Here is a 21,281-nt window from a genome sequence, read left to right as displayed (position 1 = left end):
CTCCGCTCACCGCACATAAACATTTCGCAGTGAGGGGAGAATCGGCGGGGAAGGTGAAGAAGTCGGAGACAGGCCGAACGGGTGAGTCAGATGTACGGAAACAGGAGTAGGGGTTTGCACTCTGGTCAACCTAGTGAAGTCGTTTCCTGCACCTTGCGCCGTGCAGTGCACTGGCACATGCACCCTGAGAGGCCCTGCCTTATTGTGCAGGGTGCTATTGGGTACAACCACAAATCACAATTGGTGCGTGTCCAGGGCACTGTGACCAGTTTGACCTACGTTAATGTCGACCCGCAGCCATACCCTTTCTGCACGACACACCAGACGCCATATTTCAGCAGGACAATACGCGACTACATGTTGCTGCATCTTGTTGTCACAGGATATCAGACTGTTTCCCTGGCCCGCCCGATCAACGGACTTGTCGCCAATCGAAAATGTGTGGAATATAGTGAAACGACGGCTGCAGCGCTGTGACCCAGTGCCGACCACCAAACATGAACTGTGGAACCAGGTGAACGCAGCATGGATGGCTATACCCCAGGGCGCTATTCGCGGCTTATACGCGTTAATCCTATCACGCATGGGGCATGTTATCAGTGCCTATGGAGGAAACTACCTACTAGGCAACAGGACACATGCTGAACCTAGGTGACTAAAATGCTAATCGTTTCTGCAGAACATACTAATAAATATGAAATTTCTATCTCGAGTCTTTCAAGGTGTTCTGGTTTTTATGAACATGAGTGTATTTTCATTTTCCATAGATAGTTTTAGGAGACGGATGTAGTATCCAGGATGACAAACAACTCTTTTCACGGTTGATAAATGCCCTTCTAAATGTAACAAAAATGAGCAATGGACAAAACCTATATTCCTGTAGCAAAGTGGGGGATGCCATCAATAAAATGGTTCCCCAACTTCAGGAATTAAGCATTAGTCGACGAATGTATCCTTCAAATGTACTTACGACAGATTAGTGGTTTACTTTTGGATAAATACTGCAGTTCTGCTGAGAACGAACTCTGACACGAAAATGCTATCTAAACAATGAAAACCTTGGAGTTCATTGAGGAGCGCTCTAAAACTGTATATAATGGTTATTGTCTCCGGTACTCCGTCCAGGTATCAGTGTTCTAAATCTGAAGTGACTGTTGTCCTTGAAGATTTATTGGTGAAGAAAACCTGGCTGGCCATATACGTCTAGTCTTAGCTGCCAAACGAGCCTTGACTTCCAACCGCAACACGCTAGACTAACGCGTATTGCTGGTAGTAGATCTGAACCCCGTAAGGCGTTCTGAACTTCATTTATATCCACGTCATGTCATTTTGTCGACCGTACGACAATTTGTTTTCTCCATGGTTCATGTGCCCACGTTCATAACTGGATAAGAGTGCCCTCCTAACCTTAGGAATTCCCACAGGAGGTGAAAAAGAGGGAAAACCGGTAGGATAATGAATTAAATTCGTGATCATTTTCACCAAATAATCCTAAGTAATTTCTACACACAGTGCCACTATAACCTGCTCCAAGAATCTGCATCTACTCAGTGTACCCTTTGAAAACATCAAGATTTCACGACCGCCCTCCAAGTTGTGAGATAAAACAATAAATATGTTACAAACTCTCATTTGTTAATTCAAATATATTAAAAACAAAAGATACAATTATAATATCACTGACATTTGACTTCAAATACATGAGGTGGGAGAGTTTCACACAAAAATAAGTAAAAATAAGTAGTGAGGAACGCAGTTAAGCACTTCAAAACTTTTACTGAAAGTACTGAAATGACATATAACCGAAGGTCTGCTAGTTGTAATTGTGAAAACCGTAATTTTAAAGAGCTGTCACTTGAAACTTCTGACAAAGGATAATCTCATTGTGGGTCGATATCCCAACAGCAAATTAATTCCATCTCCAATTGCCATTTCAATCCATTATCGGGCAATGCTCCCTTAGTTGCAAATGCAGTTGCTCCAAAAGTGACTGAATAACGTTGAGGATCTCCTCTGAAACATTTTCTGCTGACATCTGGACGAAATCTGTAAAAAATGAATTTGTTCGAAGATTTCAGAGTATAGTCTCACAACTTCATTTCTTAATCAACCCCTCTGTTTTATATCAAACATTTTACAATATTGAGAAAATGAGCCTGCGGATGGCTTTACATAGTATTGAGTGCCCATGGAACCCCCTCTGGGAACCTCTGCCCTATAGGGTTCGTAAAATTTCTAGAAGCACTAGATTTTAAATCAGTACGCATTGTTATGGAACGAGCGACTGACAATTTAGAACAGACGTTCTCAATCTGGTACTCGCGAGCACTATGTCACTCTTTAAATAACATTTGGTGCTCCCGTCATGCGAGTAAGAACAAGGGGGTAAGCGGATTCTTGCGAACTACGTGTTCGGACGAATCTGTGCGAAGACTGTTTGTCCGAAATCGTGAGTTCTTAGGCTGCGTATTCCTCTATTTAATTTGTATATGTGAGGTACTGGCGTAAAAATGAAGTGATCTGATGGGGAAATACAAAAAACTTATGGGATTGCTACATTCTCTGATGCAAGAGATGTAAGAAACAGTTTTGGAACTTGATTTTTAAACAACTCTCAAATATAAATATAAAGGAACCAGACGGGAAAATAGAGTTGGTGATGCAAATTATATATAAAACTTATTTTGTAATTAAGTTTGAGAAATAAGAATAAAGAGAAGTGATATGAAGTGAATGAAATTTACAAAATTAAATGTACTTGGCTTATCCCATTTCCCTCACCACCTCAGTCCATAACTTCTGCACATGCGATTTGTTTTACGTCGCACCGACACAGATAGGTCTTATGGCGACGATGGGACGGGAAAGGGCTAGGAAAGGGAAGGAAGTGGCCATGGCCTTAATTAAGGTACAGCCCCACCATTTGCCTGGTATGAAAATGGGAAACCACGGAAAACCATTTTCAGGGCTGCCGACAGTGGGGTTCGAACCTACTATCTCCCGAATACTAGATACTGGCCGCACTTTTCAACATCTACGGCAGTTTATGAATGAAGTATACCAAATCTTGAGTCAATGAGATATACCAGACTAACATAAGAACTGTAATTACCTATGACTTTCACACGAACCCTCGATACTAAATATCATACGATATACCTGTAACTGTAGTTTAAATTATATTATATTGGGATGTATTACGTGTTAACTTTCAGAGCATGGTTTCTAAATTTAAGGTTGATTTTTACAGCAAATTATGACGAAAAACGCTTACTGAGGACCCTTTTTGTAGACATAATAGGGATAGTATCTTTTTTTTAATTGCAGAGCTTTTTATGATTAACAATTCTCCACATAAACTTGTAGTCTATCGCTGACAGTTTAGGCTTCGTAATCCAAGAAGGCGCTTAGATGGTCATTTATTTCACTAACATTGCCTCTGTTCGGCTCCCCTTTGTCACAGATAAATATTTCATACACCCAAATCTTCCTCAACAAATGCTCTACACAACGGTCAAAATTGAAACACAATTCGTTGTGTGGTTCTCGGGATTAGCTTTGACAGACACAGATACACACCTAACCGGCGACTTCATTTTATAAAATGTACAGATTAATTTTATGCAATGCGTCAACGTTATCGCATAATTGTGAACCGCATGGCTCCGAGCATTACAATTCCAATTTTGTTCCGTGCTGTAGACATATTAAAACAGAAAATAAAGTTACATAATATCATGTAAAATAAGTACGGAAACAGTTGACAAGAGCCGTACTTAGCCGAAAGCAATTACTGAAAACGTCTTATATCTTAGTTGGAAGCTAAATAGCGGGTAATGTTCACGATCCGCTGAGCAACATACGTAACTATTACTCGAAAGCACGACATATTAGATGTCTGGCATTCATTGAGCTGTGTGCGTGATTAAGGAACGGAATATTTAAATGAAAATTAGTGTTCATTCCATATGTATCATAGTGAACTATCACAATATTATTTGAAATGTTCTTGCAGGCGTGTGTGTACCTAGATTTGAGCTGTTGGTCGAGAAGAGCTTGCCTAGTGGCTTAGGACCGGCTGGAAAGCATCAATCGAAGGAGGAAACTTCGCTAGGTGGGGGCTTTGAACACCGACCTCCGAGCTGTCTGATGCTGATTCTCGGCATGGCTCTCGAGACCTGTCGTGCAGATAAAACAACCCCGTCCCGCAAAGTCCATTTGGGAGCGGTCTGACTGACTAACTTCAGCAACTGATTTAAATGACAACGGCGTGGGATATAAAAGTACTTTTTTTTCCAATTATTCATCAGCATGATCAAACCTCTAAATATTATTTTGTTACAGGTAAAGGAAAAACGGACAAGAAACTACTTTTAAGGGACAAACATTCTTTCGAATAAGGCAGCCCGAAAAGAATATCACACCTATAAATTTGGATGTTCTGTCTCCAATGCTAGGTATAGAAAAAATTGTACAGTAGTTCCATTTTACGAAAACGAACTTAGTACAGCTACCCATCAGATACACACACCCTGGGAAAGTACTGCAACTTCGATTAAGTGCCCATTGGTAACATTGCCAAAAGTGAAAACAGATTTTCGGGGTCTCAACGGTTTATGAGTTATTTAAGGTGAAAATGTTAGCTGATCCACTGTGTAGGGCGCCACAAAAATGTTTCAATTTACATCAAGATGATCGTGACAGCGCAGACTTGAATAAGTACCAAATGAACATTATCCTGTTGCATACAATACGGAATAATGAGATCTCATTAACGTTCCATCTACTGGTTCTGCAGTTGAGAGAGGTCAAGTAACTAAAATTAGTCCTGCAAACAAACTACAGACATGAGTACAGATGAACGACCGGGCGAGATGGCCGTGCCGTTAGAAGCGCGCGGCTGCGAGCTTGCATCCGGGAGATAGTGGGTTCGAACCCCACTGTCGGCAGCTCTGAAGATGGTTTTCCGTGGTTTACCATTTTCACACCAGGCAAATGCTGGGGCTGTACCTTAATTGAAGCCACGGCCGCTTCCTTCCCACTCCTAGGCCTTTCGTATCCCGTCGTCGGCATAAGACGTATATGTGTCGGTGCAACGTAAAGCAAATTCAAAAAACAGATGAACGAGTCAGCGCCCAGACGACACGACGTCTTCGCCCGGCAGTGAAACTCCTACCAAATGGGCAGACAGGCTATACTTTTGGACCTGATGCTAGCCCGTTCTGACGCCATGTACAGAACGAGTTCCCTATTACAGATGCTCAGATGCGACTGCTACCTACTGTATGTCGTCGTTGCACCCAGAAAAACTGCCATGTCACAATATTTCAGCGTAGTTCTCTGACCAGAAAGGTTGTGTCATCTAAGGTTAAGTAAAGAATCAACTATATCAACGGATTTTCGTTGTTCGTTCGTTCTACGTGCTGCAGGTCAGTATTTCTTCCCTAAACATTGCCACACAGCGGTATTTCGAGGCGATATGACGATATGAAGAAGAGTGGATTTATCCATCCAAACTTCAGTTTTGAAGTTCAAAGGAATTGCAAGGGTTCTGTACAGGAAAATGAGGAAAATTCCAGATGTTTCACCTTGCAATTGCACCAGAAAAGGCACTACATTTAACATCTTTGGAAGAAATTATCCAGATCCTAGGCCTGCGATACGAGGCTCCTTTAATAGCACCGTCTAACAATATCCGCAGCTTATCTCTTTTGTCTCCTAGGGTAGTAATATTGGATTATAATCAAGAGGCGACTTCGGTGCATTCATTAATTTAGAAATTAATGATGTAGTCACCTAAGAAGAAATTACCATATCACGTCCTTCCTGTTGGAAACACTTTATTCCTACGCAAGAAAAAAAATTACCACTACATGCCTTAAACTTAATTAACTATATCGTAAATATCTTAATAGAAATAGGAAGAAAATCCACAAGTGATAGCTGCCTCAGAACAAAGGGTACCGCATGGTAACAGAATCAAATTGATAGTGATGTAATTAATGCCATTACATTTTCACACTATTCATCTTAGGATAAAATGAACTTACGTATTTTTAATTCATAATTCCCCTGTTGTTCAGTTATCCCCGACGACGAATACTTTATTTTTATTTGAATATATCTTATACATGATGATTTACCATTGACAAATTACGTAAATCATCTACACAAATCTTTTTTAAAAATGAAGCGAAGGAAGATATTAAGTGAAAATTATGTGACGGATCCTGGCGCACCGAAGAGCAACCCAATCACCGCCCAGCAACTGGCGGGTATGTTTTCTTCGAAATACTTAAAATAAGGTTCGTAGTCTCTCCCCTTTTCAGAACGAACTACTTTGGCCTGTTAATTTCGTGTGGCTATTTCTAGCCGGGTGCAGCCCTTGTAAGGCAGACCCTCCGTTGAGGGTGGGCGGCATCTGCCATTTGTAGGTAACTGCGTGTTATTGTGGTGGAGGATAGTGTTATGTGTGGTGTGTGAGTTGCAGGGATGTTGGGGACAGCACAAATACCCAGCCCCCGAGCCATTGGAATTAACCAATTAAGGTTAAAATCCCCGACCCGGCCGGGAATCGAACCCGGGACCCTCTGAACCGAAGGCCAGTACGTTGACCATTCAGCCAACGAGTCGGACACTTTGGCCTGTGAACTGTTACTCTCGAACTTTACCCGAACTATACTTGCAAGATTTTCTACTCATCCTTTTCTTCTTGAATGTAATCCACTAAGCGAGCGAAATTATTATTATTATTATTATTATTATTATTATTATTATTATTATTATTATTATTATTATTATTATTATTATTATTATTATTATGCGTGAATGGGTTACTTAGGGCCACGCGGAATCAACATTCGTTGAGCTTTCCGCCTTGCCCAATAGTTCTTCATCGACTGTTGTAATTTCTGTTTCTCCGACCAAGTACGTCATGTTGGTTTCTTCTCGTCTTCCTCAAATCCCCCTGTGTGAACTGTTTTCCAGATTACATTTCTATCCAGCAGATTTAGTGATCCTAATTCAGCGAGGTCTTTCTCTACTTGCTTATACCATTTTGATCTCGTGCGTTTGATTTGCAAAAAATTGTGTATTTGATAAGTAAGTATATTGTTATTCATTCTTTTCAAATGGCTTCTAAAATGAATTCGTCGCAATCTCATAAGTATGTTAAGATTCTTTTAAGTGTATTTCTAAGTTGGGTTTACGGTAATGTATTCCATTTTCAATCCTTGGCTCTAAGACTTTTCACGAGATTTTCCTTTCTTTAATATCTAGTTTTTCCTTTAAATTTTTATGATGTAAACTGAACGTCTATTTAATTTGAAATTTATCAAATATCTACATAACAAAATCCTGAATATCTATACTTCTAGTAATGAGTTCAACTTTGTCTAGATGTTAGTTCTCCTTAAAAAGAATAAAAAAAGAGAAATATCTTCATAAAAGTGCTGCTTGCTAAACAACTACATTAGATAGCGAATATTCCTGTTAATTAAACTGGAGCGTACTCAAGTAGTGTAGTGCATTATAATGACGGGGACAATGTTTCCATCTCTGTCTGTAGTATAGGAGGGGTATGGTCGATACTGCAGTAACAGTGGTTGACACGAGCACGCTGGGTGAGAGAAGACAGCACAGCAGCATCCCACGCAACAAACAATATTTCTATCCTCAGGATGTGACTAATGTTTTCCGGCTGGTTAATGCAGCAGAAGATGGTCGATATCTGACAGTGGTCTACCCTTCCTTCAAACACAAAACTTTCTACATATTGTTACTTTCATTCCATATTCACCGAGACGAATAGAAAGTGCTACATAATTCATAGGTGGAAACATTCTTTCCCATTCTTATCTTCTGAACTCACTCACGACAAAGATGCTCACTTTTTTTAAACTACAGGCTGTCCGAACCATACTGCAACATATACACGTTTTATTATGCTATATACTGTAGATGACAGGGATGTCAATACTCACTTCTTGACAGAAAATTTGGGCGGACTCTTGTAAGGGTATATCAGTTCCAAACGTTTTATACCTCTATCCGCCGTCAGCAATAAAATATATCCTGTCTTACTTTTCAACATAGTCCATAAAGTGTAGTAAATTATTGCTTAATGTCATTAGTACACCATGATTTAATCAGTGAGAAGTTCTTCAAATACTGCGTTAGTATCACATATTCTGTATTATCTCGAAATTTTCAAAGAAATGTTCTTCTTTCACTCATTACTTTACTAGAAATAACCTTGTAAAAACATCCGTGAATGAAATAAGAAGCAGAATTAGCTGTTCTATTGTAAAGATTTGTGGAGAACGTCAAAATTGGGTCTGGAGATCAACCAGCTGAAAACAAAAATGAAGTGAACAGAAAACCAACTTTCTTGAAGATGTATTCCTGGGATTTCTGAAGCTGTGTCCAAATTCATATAGGCCCTACATCGGTTCAAATATTACCAGCTATACAACTGCCGCAAGGAAATCAAGGACAGAATCGCAATACCGAGGAAGACAATGTCATAACTTCATCCCAATTAGAAAGGCCGTGAATTTATGTTTAGTTCGCAAGCTCACCTTCTCAATCTTCTTTTACGGTGTGAAGACGTGTATTGTTAGCAAATCAGCTAGGAAGAAAATAAATGACTCAGGATGAAGTATAGGAAGAGAATGTTCCGTAATTCTTGAACAGAACACACAACCAACGAGTCAGTTTCAAAAGAATTGAAATAAGTTGTGCACATTAGCAGTTCTTTGGCTACTTTGCACGTAGAGGAGGAGAAACTCTGGAGAAGGTAGTGGTGTTCGGCCAGAGAGCTGGTAGAGGACCACATGTGCAGATCCACTACGATGGTCTCACAAATTTATTTTTTTACAAGTTGCTTTACGTCGGACCGACACAGATAGGTCCTATGACGATGATGGGACAGAAAAAGGCTAGGAGTAGGAAGGAAGTAGCCGTGGTCTTAATTAAGGCACAGTCCCAGCATATGCCTAGTGTAAAAATTGAAAACCACGGAAACCAACTTCAGGGCTGCCGACAGTGGGGGTTCGAACCCACTATCTCCAGAATACTGGATACTGGCCGCACATAAGCGACTGCAGTTATCGAGATCGGTCTCACAAAATTAAAAGTAATGTTATTCCTACAGTTGTTGGCAGGAAAGCTCAGGAGAAAAGACTCACAAAATTATTATTATTATTATTATTATTATTATTATTATTATTTGATTAGTATACACAGTGGTGCAGGAACATTAACAGGAAAAATTTAAGAACTGTCAAATTCCTCTGATTATTGAAAAATGTTATTAAATTTCCCTTTGAAAAAAAACCAAATGATCATAAATATAATAATAATAAATAATAATAAATTTTATTGCGCACAATGTGCAAAATTTACATATTACATCAATTAAATTACAATTCGCTTAAGGAGCACTTTGTTCAGAGCAAAATTGCTTCAGAGAGACTGTTCTCTTCATGCACTTCATTACGTGATATGTATCACACTGTTCTTTGCACAGTACACATACACACTCCTGGCTGGCCCGGTGGTAGGACTTCTTGGCACAGATACGGTGATGAAAGCCGTGCATTGCAAAGCGTGTCACCAAATGTCTCAACTCATATTCCTCTTTCATCCAATCCTTATTTATCAGTGCGTCTGTACTGTAAAAGCTTTCCTCGATCGAGTCCCTTTTCTCCCGTAGTTCTCGTAACAGCTCCTCGTATGCCGGAGTTTGCTGTAGAGGCATTTGTAATCTTAAATCCTCTATCAAGAAGGCTTCCCGTGCTAAGACATATACGTACCGGGATCGGGTGAATTTAGATACCCCTAGGACCCTCTTAAGGTATCTCGGTTTCATGCTTTCCAGATCTCGTAGCTGTTTACATGATAGGTACTCCCATATTACTTCTAATCCGTATGTGAGCGTTGGTAGCACTTTGACTTGGAAAAGTTTCATGGCAGTCTCCAGCGACATTCTTTGCAGATGTTTGATTTCACTTATGCTTCTAAGTGCAGCAGCTAATCTCTTCTTTATGTGTACTGAGAAGGTCGTCCCGGAGACTTGTAGTGTGATCCCTAGATACGTGAACTTTCAGTTAAATGTGTAACGTGATGTTACCTAGCAACCGTGAAGGCTGTGATGTGAAGTACTGACGGATTGCCAACATAAACATATCCGTGGTATATGGAGCTCTCAAGGTACTGTTGCTAGGTAACATCGCTTCGCACATTATGTTTTATGACACTATTTCGTTACACAAATTTTCAGATGACCTTCCAGTTCTAAGACATATTTATATCAAACTCTACTTTATAAAAGTTGAATAAAATAATAATAATAATAATAATAATAATAATAATAATAATAATAATAATAATAATAGAGATTTTTTATAAAGTTCCAAATATTTTCCATTACTTAAGTGTTATATATTTTTACCGTATAAGTTATGGCAACAAGGACATCTAGGAATTTATATTTTTAGTGCAAAGTCGGTCGACGCCGTACATCCCTGACATGGAAATATCGTTCAATCGTGATAACGAGTTAAATGGCGATGACTGCCGCTGTTGTCGTGACTGTGCTACAGTATATAAGACTGCGTGATCATCAGATAATAGTGATCAGGAAAACGCGAGGAAAAATAATAAGAGAAAAGGGAGCCATGTGAAAGGAGGGAGAAGTGAGACTCACTTGACCTCAGATGGCTCGATATCGTCGAATCGGAAGGAACTAAATGGGGTGGCCGACAATGCCTAAACTCTTTTTTTCTTCAGCTTCTCGCAGATACTTCCAGGCCCGCTGGAGCCACCCAAGCTTTGGCCCGGGTTTAAGGACGCATGCCCTTCCTGAAGCCACGCGATTTTTCAGATGAAAATTCCTATCCATGTTCGACCGGAATTTAAACTTCGGCCGTCCAGCGAGCCACTACGCTAAACACGTCGCCCCAACAATACCCTCCTGTGGTGGGGGCGGTAGAATAAAATTTACGGCATCCCCTGCTTGTCGTCAGAGACGACTAAATGGGGCTCCAGCGGCTCTCAACTTGGGAGCGTAGGATGGCGACCACGGGGCCCTTAGCTTTATCTTGGCATTACGTCCACTTGTGCCAGGCTACTCAATTTCACCTATCTTATCCGAACTCCCTTGGTCAGCTCTTGTTCTTTTCCGACCCTGACGCTCTTAGAGCATTCGTGGTCTGGGGAGTCTTTCATTGTCACGCCCTTCGTGGCCCTTGTTTTTCTTTGGGCGATATCTTCATTTTTCGAAGTATATGATCTCTTCCATTATCTCTATGGTTGCCTAGTTGTACTTCCTATTAAAACAATAATCACCACCACCAACAACAACAACAACAACAACAACAACATTACACTGACTGTTGTTAATTGAGATGTGTTCTCTCTCTCTGGCTGCCAGTCATTCTCGCTAGACGGCATTACCGCTACAACATCTAACATCTTTGTCCTTGATTCTGGAGGCCCTGGGAATAACACGGCCAAATATCCGCAACATACAGTTTATGTTATTCAGTAGTCCTGAAATTCTGCATTTTAAGATAAAACCATTCCATCAGAAACTCTTTCTTAATTCATGTAAAACAGTTACTTACCACATGGCTACATTAACACATGTGGGAGAGTCAATTCCGTCATGGATACAGTCAACTGTTCGAATGGTGGGCTCTGAACTAAGCATAAATATGTTCATTTTTTAAATATTCTTCGTCCTGTCCTATTTACTAATTTCCTGGGGTCAGCATCTGATGTATATTTGACCCAGTTTTACGGCAGGATGCACTTCCCGACGCCGACCCTATCTGGAGGGATGTATTCGCTATTGATTGTTTCTGTGATGGGTGAGAGTGTGGTATGTTGTGTGTATATGATAAAGTGTATAAAAAGACAAGCATAAATACCTACTCCCCGAGCCAGCAGAATCAACCACACGGAGTTAAAATCTTAGGCCAAGACAGGAATCGAACTCGGGGGCCCTCTGTGCCGAAAACGAGTACGATAACCATTCATCCTAGAAGCCGAACGTGTTCATCGTAGTATTATTTAAATAAAACTAAATAAGCTCAACGTATTATAAAATAAAGTATTCCATCATACACGGGCAAAAGTGTTTCACGAATTAGTTTCAAAATTCCGGTCTCGTCTACTCAATGTTGGCCTTTGTGACGTAAATAAGTACAGTCGTCCATGTGCGAGGATCTGTGTTACTGTGAAGTCTTTTTGTTCTGCAACTTTAGGAGAGCATGGTCTCACACACGAGAGAGAACGTTTCAAAGCACCTGTGGTAGGTTACAGGGAAGGTTTGGATAAGAAGGTATTCTTGAAAAATTGTACTCCTACAGAGATCACAAGGAGAAGAAAATATGCGCCGTGGGGAATGGTGCCGGGTAGCAAATCACAAGGACAGGAAATCACGATACCAGGCACGACAAGAGAGGAAGAAAGAAAAAAGACGATATACAAAGAGATTTGCCAAGCAAACGCTGTTCTAAACAAAACAAAAATACACCCCGGCGTTGTGCTTGAGAAGTTGAGCAAAGGAGGCTGATCGGATACGGTCCGCCACAAGGAACACATTACCCAGTCTGTTACTTTTCAGTTTGGTTCACGAGTAGATTCTGAGAGTTTTTAAATCAGAAATATAACATTTGTAATTGAGCACTTCATAGCGTTTTGATGAAAAATCCTACCTAGAATTTGAATTAATACTGATAAATAGGCAATACTGATGTGAAATTAAAACCACATTTGCATAGAGCTAATAGTAAAATAGAAATTCATAAAGTATCATGAAACTGTAGATTTGTTTTAAACTGATATGCTAAACCATAACATAGAAAAAGGAAACAAATTGATAATGATAATCAGATTAATTACAAGAAAATAAATCAAAATGAAATGAATTCATATTCATGAATCAATGAAAATGTTGAAGGAAATAACAGACCACATCTGAACATTGTGTTCCGCCATTATCGGCTTCGTAACACTGACAATATTAAATTGTATTTACTGCAATATTTTTCAGTTGGCCCCGCGGTTAGAATCTCGACCAGATCAGGGATTTTTATCTGGATATGAGGGCTGGTTCGATGTCCACTCAGTATACGTGATTACAATTTAGGAGCTATCTGACGGTGAGACAGCGGTCTCGGTCTAGAAAGCCAAGAATACCGGCCGAGAGGATTCATCGTGCCGACCACACGACACCTCCTATTCTACAGGCTTTCGGGCTGAGCAGCGGTCACTTGGTAGGCCGTAGCCCTTCGGGGCTGTTGCACCATGGAGTTTGTTTGGTTATGGTAATATACAGTATGTCAGCATCTACAGAGTTGGCAGGACCTCGAATACAATACAGAGCTGCTTGGACAAACTCTGGGTATTTTAGCTTAGCAGCATTTGCAGGCAGTCTAATGAGCCACAAAGTTTTCCAAAGTTTTTTTTAAAAAAACTCGATTTCGCATTTACGTCACAAATGTCAAACGTCAAATCTTGAGTACATTTCGCATTTTATCTCTAAACACATTAAGAAATGGTGGAAAATTAAAATATATTTCGTGCAGCATCGCTATGACTACGCCAGGATCGATCGCGCCACATGAGCTCAGAAGGCCACCGTTCTACCGTCTTAGCTACTCATCCAGACTTAAAGGTAAAAACAGAGATTATTATTAATAATAATATTTTTTACGTCTCAAAGGTAAAAAAAGAGATTATTATTAATAATAATATTTTTTACGTCTCACTGACTACTTTTGACGGTTATCGAAGACGCCGAGGTGTCTGCCAGAATTTTGTCCCGCAGGAGTTCATTTACGTGCTAGTAAATCTACCTATACGAGGCTGACGTATCTGAGCACCTTCAAATACCACAGGACTGAGCCAGGATCGAACCTGCCAAGTCGCCTCAACCGTCACTCAGCCCGGCACGGAATTATTAATCCCCTTTTTAACACTAAGTGCAGGAAAAGGAGGAAGCGTTAGATAGTAGATGAAATGAAATGGCGTATGGCTTTTAGTGCGGGGAGTGACCGAAGACATGTTCGGCTCGCCAGGTGTAGGTCTTTTGATTTGATGTCCATAGGCGACCTGCGCATCATGATGAGGATGAAATGATGATGAAGACGACAATGACGGTTAAAATTCCCGACCATCCCGGGAATCGAACAAAAGGCCAGCACGCTAACCATTTAGCCATTTAGCCATGGAGCCGGACACATCGTAGATGACAAAAGAGGATATAAAACTCATAAAGAGAGAAGTAAGAGGTATGGTATGGCCCTTAATGGTAAAGAGGCGTATCTGTCACGAGTCTGTAATGAAAACCAGTCGCTTGGAGTAGTCTTCTTCTTCTTCTTCTTCTTCTTCTTCTTCTTCTTCTTCTTCTCTGTTTACCCTCCATGGTCGGGTTTTCCCTCGGACTCAGCGAGGGATCCCACCTCTACCGCCTCAAGGCAGTGTTCTGGAGTTTCAGACACTGGGTCGGGTGATACAACTGGGGAGGATGACCAGTACCTCGCCCAGGTGGCCTCACCTGTTGTACTGAACAGGGGCCTTGTGGGGGGATGGGAAGATTGGAAGGGATAGACAAGGAAGAGGGAAGGAAGCGGACGTGGCCTTAAGTTAGGTACCGTCCCGGCATTTGCCTGGAGGAGAAGTGGGAAACCACGGAAAACCACTTCCAAGATGGCTGAGGTGGGAATCGAACCAACCTCTACTCAGTTGACCTCCCGTGGCTGAGTGTACCCCGTTCCAGCCCTCGCACCACTTTTCAAATTTCGTGGCAGAGCCGGAAATCGAACCCAGGCCTCCGGGGGTGGCAGCTAATCACACTAACCACTACACCACAGAGGCAGACCGCTTCGAGTCGAACATTTTAATAGCGAATCAAGAAGGGAGGCTTCTTTTTTTTTTTTTTTGTTTTTTTTTTTTGTTTTTTTTTTTTTTTTTTTTTTTGCTAGGGGTTTAACGTTTAAAGTTTTCATCGGCGCAAAGATGGCGCGTTCGAATGCTGCCCTCGACAGAAAAGATGATTTTCCGGGGTTCACACCAGAAAAATGCTTGGGGCTGTACCTACATTAAGGCCACGGCCATATCCTTACCATCCCTCCCCCGGAGCCCCTTTCAGTCGCCATTTATCACAGACATGGGGCGCACTGAACGTAATACAGCCGGGACATATCTTAAGGATAATCATCTCGTGATGGCGGTGTTAGTAGTATTGTTCAAGGCCGCTAGTAACGGTTACAAAAGAGCTTAAATGGTTTTAACGTTTGCAGTCGATAAGATTATATCAGGGTTTCCTTCTGGAACCTTATTTATGAAATTTTAGATTGCTTTACGTCCCACTAACTACATGTACGGTTTTCGGAGACGCCGAGATGCCGGAATTTAGTCCCGCAGGAGTTCTTTTACGTGCTAGTAAATCTATCGACACGAGGCTGACGTATTTGAGCACCTTCAAATACCACCGGACTGAGCTAGGATTGAACCTGCCAAGTTGGGGTGAGAAGGCCAGCGCGTCGACCGTCGGACCTACTCAGCCCGGCGAACTACATATTAAGAGCAAAACTAACTACGTCTTGTCAGATACGGAGTCCTATACATGTATACTAACGACTCAGCCTAAGTACAAGCGGGAGAAGGAGCGATGAGATGAGTGGACACAGAAGAGACAAAGATCACATCAGTTTACAACAGCCTATCAGTAGAATGTTGGCGTTAATTAGTTTTAGGGGCTTCGAATCAGGGGTTGTGGGAGGCTGAAACTTATAAGTTTCTTGGTACCAGTCTGTAGCTATACTTGAGCACCGTTTTCAGACTGCGCTATTAGTCAAAGTAGTAAGCTGCTTTGGTGCAGGTGAAGATCTGTATAACGAGTGTCTATTGGACCATATATTCACCTCCACCTTTACATTCTTAGAAACATAAAATCAGACCTATAAATGTCAATGTAAAGAAAATATATAGTTACTGAATGTGGCACAAACATTGACGGACTCTGTTCGAACTTTCTGCGATCAATTTCAAACGAGTGGTATTTCCTATGATGACGTTTTAAGTATAGCCTATATGGGAATTTACCGTTTGTTTTGAACTTTTTTTTTGCACTGAAGTTGTGTGTTGTGGTAGATTGTTTTGCTTTTAAATAACTTGAAGGTGTAATGTAATTCCTGTGCTGTAAATAATTTCAAATCTTATAGGAATCGCTGAAAGGTTAAAAAAACGTACGTCCTGTAGCTATAATAGAATGACAATTTTTCTTAGATGTTGAACTCAGTATTTGGAATTATTATGTCCTAATGATAGATTTTACCGCAGATTACACCACATTGGGAACTCAAGTTTCAACTCTTTTCGAAGTAATCTTCAGCCTATAGGCCTAAGCCAAAATTGTAAATTGTACAGTTCCACCCCTTAACTTATTTCCGCTACCCGATTCTCATTTGTCTGTACCTTGTGTTAACGTTTGTTCAGCGGTTTAAAAATATTTATATTAATTTATGTTTAATATTTCTATGCACAGTGCGTACGTGACTCAGGTGGGCAGCCCGCCGGCCACTCACCGCTCAGTTCCGTGGTTCAAATGCCAGTCATTTCATATGAGATTTGTGCTGGACAAAGCGGAGGTTTTTCTCCAGGTACTCCGGTTTTCCCTGTCATCTTTCATTCCAGCAGCACTCTCCAATATCATTTCATTCCATCTGTAAGTCATTACTCATAGCCCTAGTGCACCCATAAGCGAATTTGCCTAATTTAATTCATAATTAAATTGAATATTTCACATATGAGATACCACAGTGAGGCTGTGAAACTAGCAGTCACAAAGGAAATTTCTGGCGCCAGCCTGACGGCGAGAGAATCCATGGAACTTTTCTCTAGACACGACCAGATTGTAAACCACCCTTCAAATAAATTTTATGACACCGCCGGGGAGTGGTCACTTGCTGTCCGCTCTCACGAGGAAAGCACGCGGTGAAGCCTGACCTATTTAGCTAGGACAATAGAGGACCAACGACTGTAACCGCCAATTCGTGGGAAGAAGCGGATGCACCACGTTTGGAAGAGCGCGAAAGTCTCAGCCAATCAGAATATTCTAAATTTGAATGAGCTGTCATACCGGGAGATCTACTAACAGTATCTCGTGATCTGAAGCCCGAGGTGGTAGTGAAAAAACAGTGTCCTAACTGCTTTATAATATTTGGTGAATTATCAGTGTCAATCCGTGGTTAATCAGTGCCTAATTAATAAAATTCAACTTCAAACGGAGGAGGAATGGGACCCGGAATGAGGAGTCAGCATGGCGGAACGAGGCCATTCCCCGGAAGAAAATAACACCAGGGACGCGCATCATCGTGTGGATTATCCTATGATCATTTCCCACGGCGCAATATCACATGTGAGTCGGACAGAATTTAGGAAGTTTTGAGTACAAATTGTGAAAACCATAACCTACGGATGTACGAGAAAGCGCTCCCAAGGACTAGATCATTACGCCACATCCCTTCCACGGAACTATTTTCCAGGTGGTGGGAGAAATTTTTATAAAAACCCAGCGACCACAGGGTCGAACTCTCAGTTACTTCTCAGTGTGAATCAACTCTCAGTTACTTCTCAGTGTGAATCAACTCTCAGTTACTTCTCAGTGTGAATCAACTCTCAGTCACCTCAGTGTTTTGAGTCTTACTCAGTCATTCCAAGTTCGCAGTCGTTCTCAGTGTTTTCTATTTCTCAGTTATTGTCTTGAGTACTTTTAGTGATACTTCAGTATTCTCAGTGAATCTACGTTTTGACAGAGTGACAGAGTGTGTCAGCATAATGCATTTTTAGTCAGTTTTATTTTGGCTGGTAAGAAAGCGATTAGACACTTGGAGGCATTTTTTTAGAAAGCCTGGTATTATTTTACTTGGGAGAATATGCATTTCAGGAAATGAACACTTTCACAGACATTTACTGTAAAGGCAGGGAGTGCAGGCAAGAATTACACTCTAAACTTAAATGAGCTCACATTACTAGTCGAGGGAAACAAGTCCATGTTTTCCAGCATAGACATAACAACATTTCTAACCAGCGGGGAGCGTTATTTGTGAGATCAGTATAAAATTTTCTCCACAACAGAAACTGTATATTTAGCTTGTTTCTACCATTCAATAAACTGTTTGGCAAGCGAGATGTTATGGGCAGAAACTAGTAAGACAGCCGGGAAGGTGTTTGACTTTCTTCAATGCAGACCGCAATAGCAAAAACTTGACGGAACAGTTATGCCCCAGTAGGGTTAATGTACTATAAGCTGTAAGGTAAACAAAGCTGAGGGATCGGCGACCAGGCCACCAGGTGATCTTGCAGGTAGATAGCGAGGAGACCATCCGTCTACACAACAGGCAGTGGCATTTCTTCTAAACTTTCACTGGAGTGAGAGAAATACGAGTGTTTTATGCTAAGAATAATCGTGTGTCACGGCATGGCAAGAATGTGTCAAATTTGCGTGTGTATAAATTTGGAATACCACATCAGCTTGAAGATGGAATTCTAATTTCACCATGACGGGGGCCGGTGGGTGAACCGACCTGCTTCCTCCACCATCAGGTATGAGCATCATTATAATGTAAATAATATGTAGGACCGTGGCAAAATCGATGATCAGTGTAGTTTAGAGTACTAAGTAGGGTTGTAAATAATTCACAGTTTTATAATTCTGATAATAATAATAATAATAATAATAATAATAATAATAATAATAATAATAATGTTTCTGTTGCACTTTCAGATAGGCTTATTTTGTGCGCTTTGGCTAAGTAGATGTTTGTTTGCGTGTATTTTATGGTTGATTTTCTGTAGTATGTCATTCTGACAGTTAGGCAGCTATGATTTTGATCTACGAGTGTAATGTCAGTTTATTATTATTATTTCATCATGATTTTAGATCGATGGTTTTTGAGTTATATTTGTCTTTTGTTGGAGCTGTGATGTTATGGACACCGCCGCGATGATTTTCAAGGTTTATTTTTTTTTTTTTCACTATTTTGCGCATTTCAGAGTGTTTTATGTTGCGGAATCATCCTTCAGATGACCGTTTTCGATTTGTTTTTATCCCGCGTATTTTTGCGACGATTTTTGGGTAGACGCGAATATTTATTTGCTGTAGTTGCGGTTGCGCACGTTTCAACATTTGTGTTTTGAGAGGCAATCTCGTCACTTGTTTTTTTTTATATAGTAACTATGAGAGCCATTGATGAGTCAGCTCTGTGATTTTTGTGATGTGTTAACAGTGAATGATCGAGAGATTCGAGCTAGATGATGAATATCCCTGATGATCTACGTTGATGATGGAAACATGATATTTGAACCATGTCTTGAATTTACATAAGAAGTCGTAATGTGCACGACAGATATTTTGCCCGCCGGATACGAGCGAGGTTGTACTGTGAGAATATGAATAATAATGACGTCGCGAATAAGTGAATAAATAAGAATTGTGGAATGAAGAATTTAACCACGTGCGTTAAATGTGTTACGACATGGGTTATGATACTACAGGCAGGAGCCTGTATTTGTTTAAATAATTCCAGGGAGAATAGATGCTCGACAAATAATGCTAGCCAGTGTACAATGTGAACAGAGAGACGAATCAATGTGTTTTGAATATTTATGTAGAATCACGGATTGACGTGAAATAACAGTAATTTTTCCATCAAGGTTAAATAATTTTATGTCCAGACATTTGTCGTCTGAAATTTGGGATTGCCGTCAAATTCGCAATATTTTGCTATTCGCAGCGGGGTATATTTTTTCTGGTAACTCCGTGTTTGTTTTTGCGCATTTCTATCCTTATTTAATTTTCCAATAGGCCGCGATGGTGGGATCCAGTTGTTTATTTGTTTTTCCTTTCTGATTGTACTTTTACCGTATATTTGTAGGACGCAAGCGTATGTGAATTATTTATATTTTATTGTTGTAAATAGATAAGTGCAGCTAGGCTAGTTTGTTTTGATTTCTGTATTTTATCGGAGCAGTGTTTCTCCGTTAATTAAAGTAATGATGTAAATACCATTTCAGATGTTAGGTTTATTGGGTCATCGATTATGTCACCGTCGAAGTAGTAGTGGTATGCTCATACCAGGCATATAAGTAATTACCAAACTTTCTTTTAAAATCCACTACATTTTTTATTTGGAATGAAGCGATCTTTAAATGAACCAATTGTATAAAACTGCCGCAATAAATGGTAAATAAGATGGTATCTGCCTCCATCTAGTGGTGATACCACAAATATGAATTAATGATGAAATGCAGTTAGCGGCAAAGTCAATAGAAATTTTAATGTACAAGGATCGCTATCATTCGATAATGTTAACATCAGGCACTTGGCCTAAATTTCTGCTTATATTTTAGGAAGTCCAGTCTATCACAGACACGTAAATGAAGAGTAAATTTTAAATGAGTGGTTGGATACACTCAGAGTGATGTGTCAATATTTGATTTTGTTTAACCAGGAGGTATTTGAATAAGACGATGGTCATGTAGGAAATGAAGTGATGTTCATGGTTGTTTTGTTCTTTTTCTAAGAATTATTTCCTTAAGTGATACACTTGCTCAATGCAGTCCAAGATTATGTAAATTTGGGTATTTTTCCCAAATGAGCCATGTGATAAACATTTAATAACTCTTATAAGTCAGTGGATTGATCGACGTAACAGAATTTAATTTACTTTGTTGTGAGTCAACTATGTTAAAGTTATTAATTTGAATATTTGAGAGATAGTTTCTCTGTTATGTAATTTTGTATTTCAAGTAGGTGGTTTTTCTGACCAGAGTTTTAACGGAGTCATTTTATTCAACTTGAAGACAGTGTCAAGATAGTCTGGCGTATATTTAATTAAGGTGTTTGACCTTCAGTCAGTTTATTCAGGCGGTTATGATTATTTTGGAAGGCAGACCTTCAATTTTTAATATTTTATTAGTCATTTTATTTTCATTTAGTTTACACTTTTCACTAGTTCAATTTACGTTCAGCATTTTATTTGAATAAATTAGTCTTTTATTTTAAACTTTAATTCAGTCTTGGGTACCGTCATTTTAGTTAGTTTACCCCCTTCTTTTCATTCCCTCACTCCTCAATCAGCAGGTGGCCTCACCGGGGATATCGAACGGGCACGACTGAGAATGAAGAGTCTACATGCAGCGGTGAGTATGTGTTATATGTCATTTATTACAGGAGCAGCCGGCGCATAGAAGAGAGAAGAGATCAC

This window comes from Anabrus simplex, chromosome 9 (genome assembly GCF_040414725.1).
Source record: "Anabrus simplex isolate iqAnaSimp1 chromosome 9, ASM4041472v1, whole genome shotgun sequence".
NCBI classification, from domain to species: Eukaryota; Metazoa; Arthropoda; class Insecta; order Orthoptera; family Tettigoniidae; genus Anabrus; species Anabrus simplex.
This window is presented reverse-complemented; position numbering follows the sequence as displayed.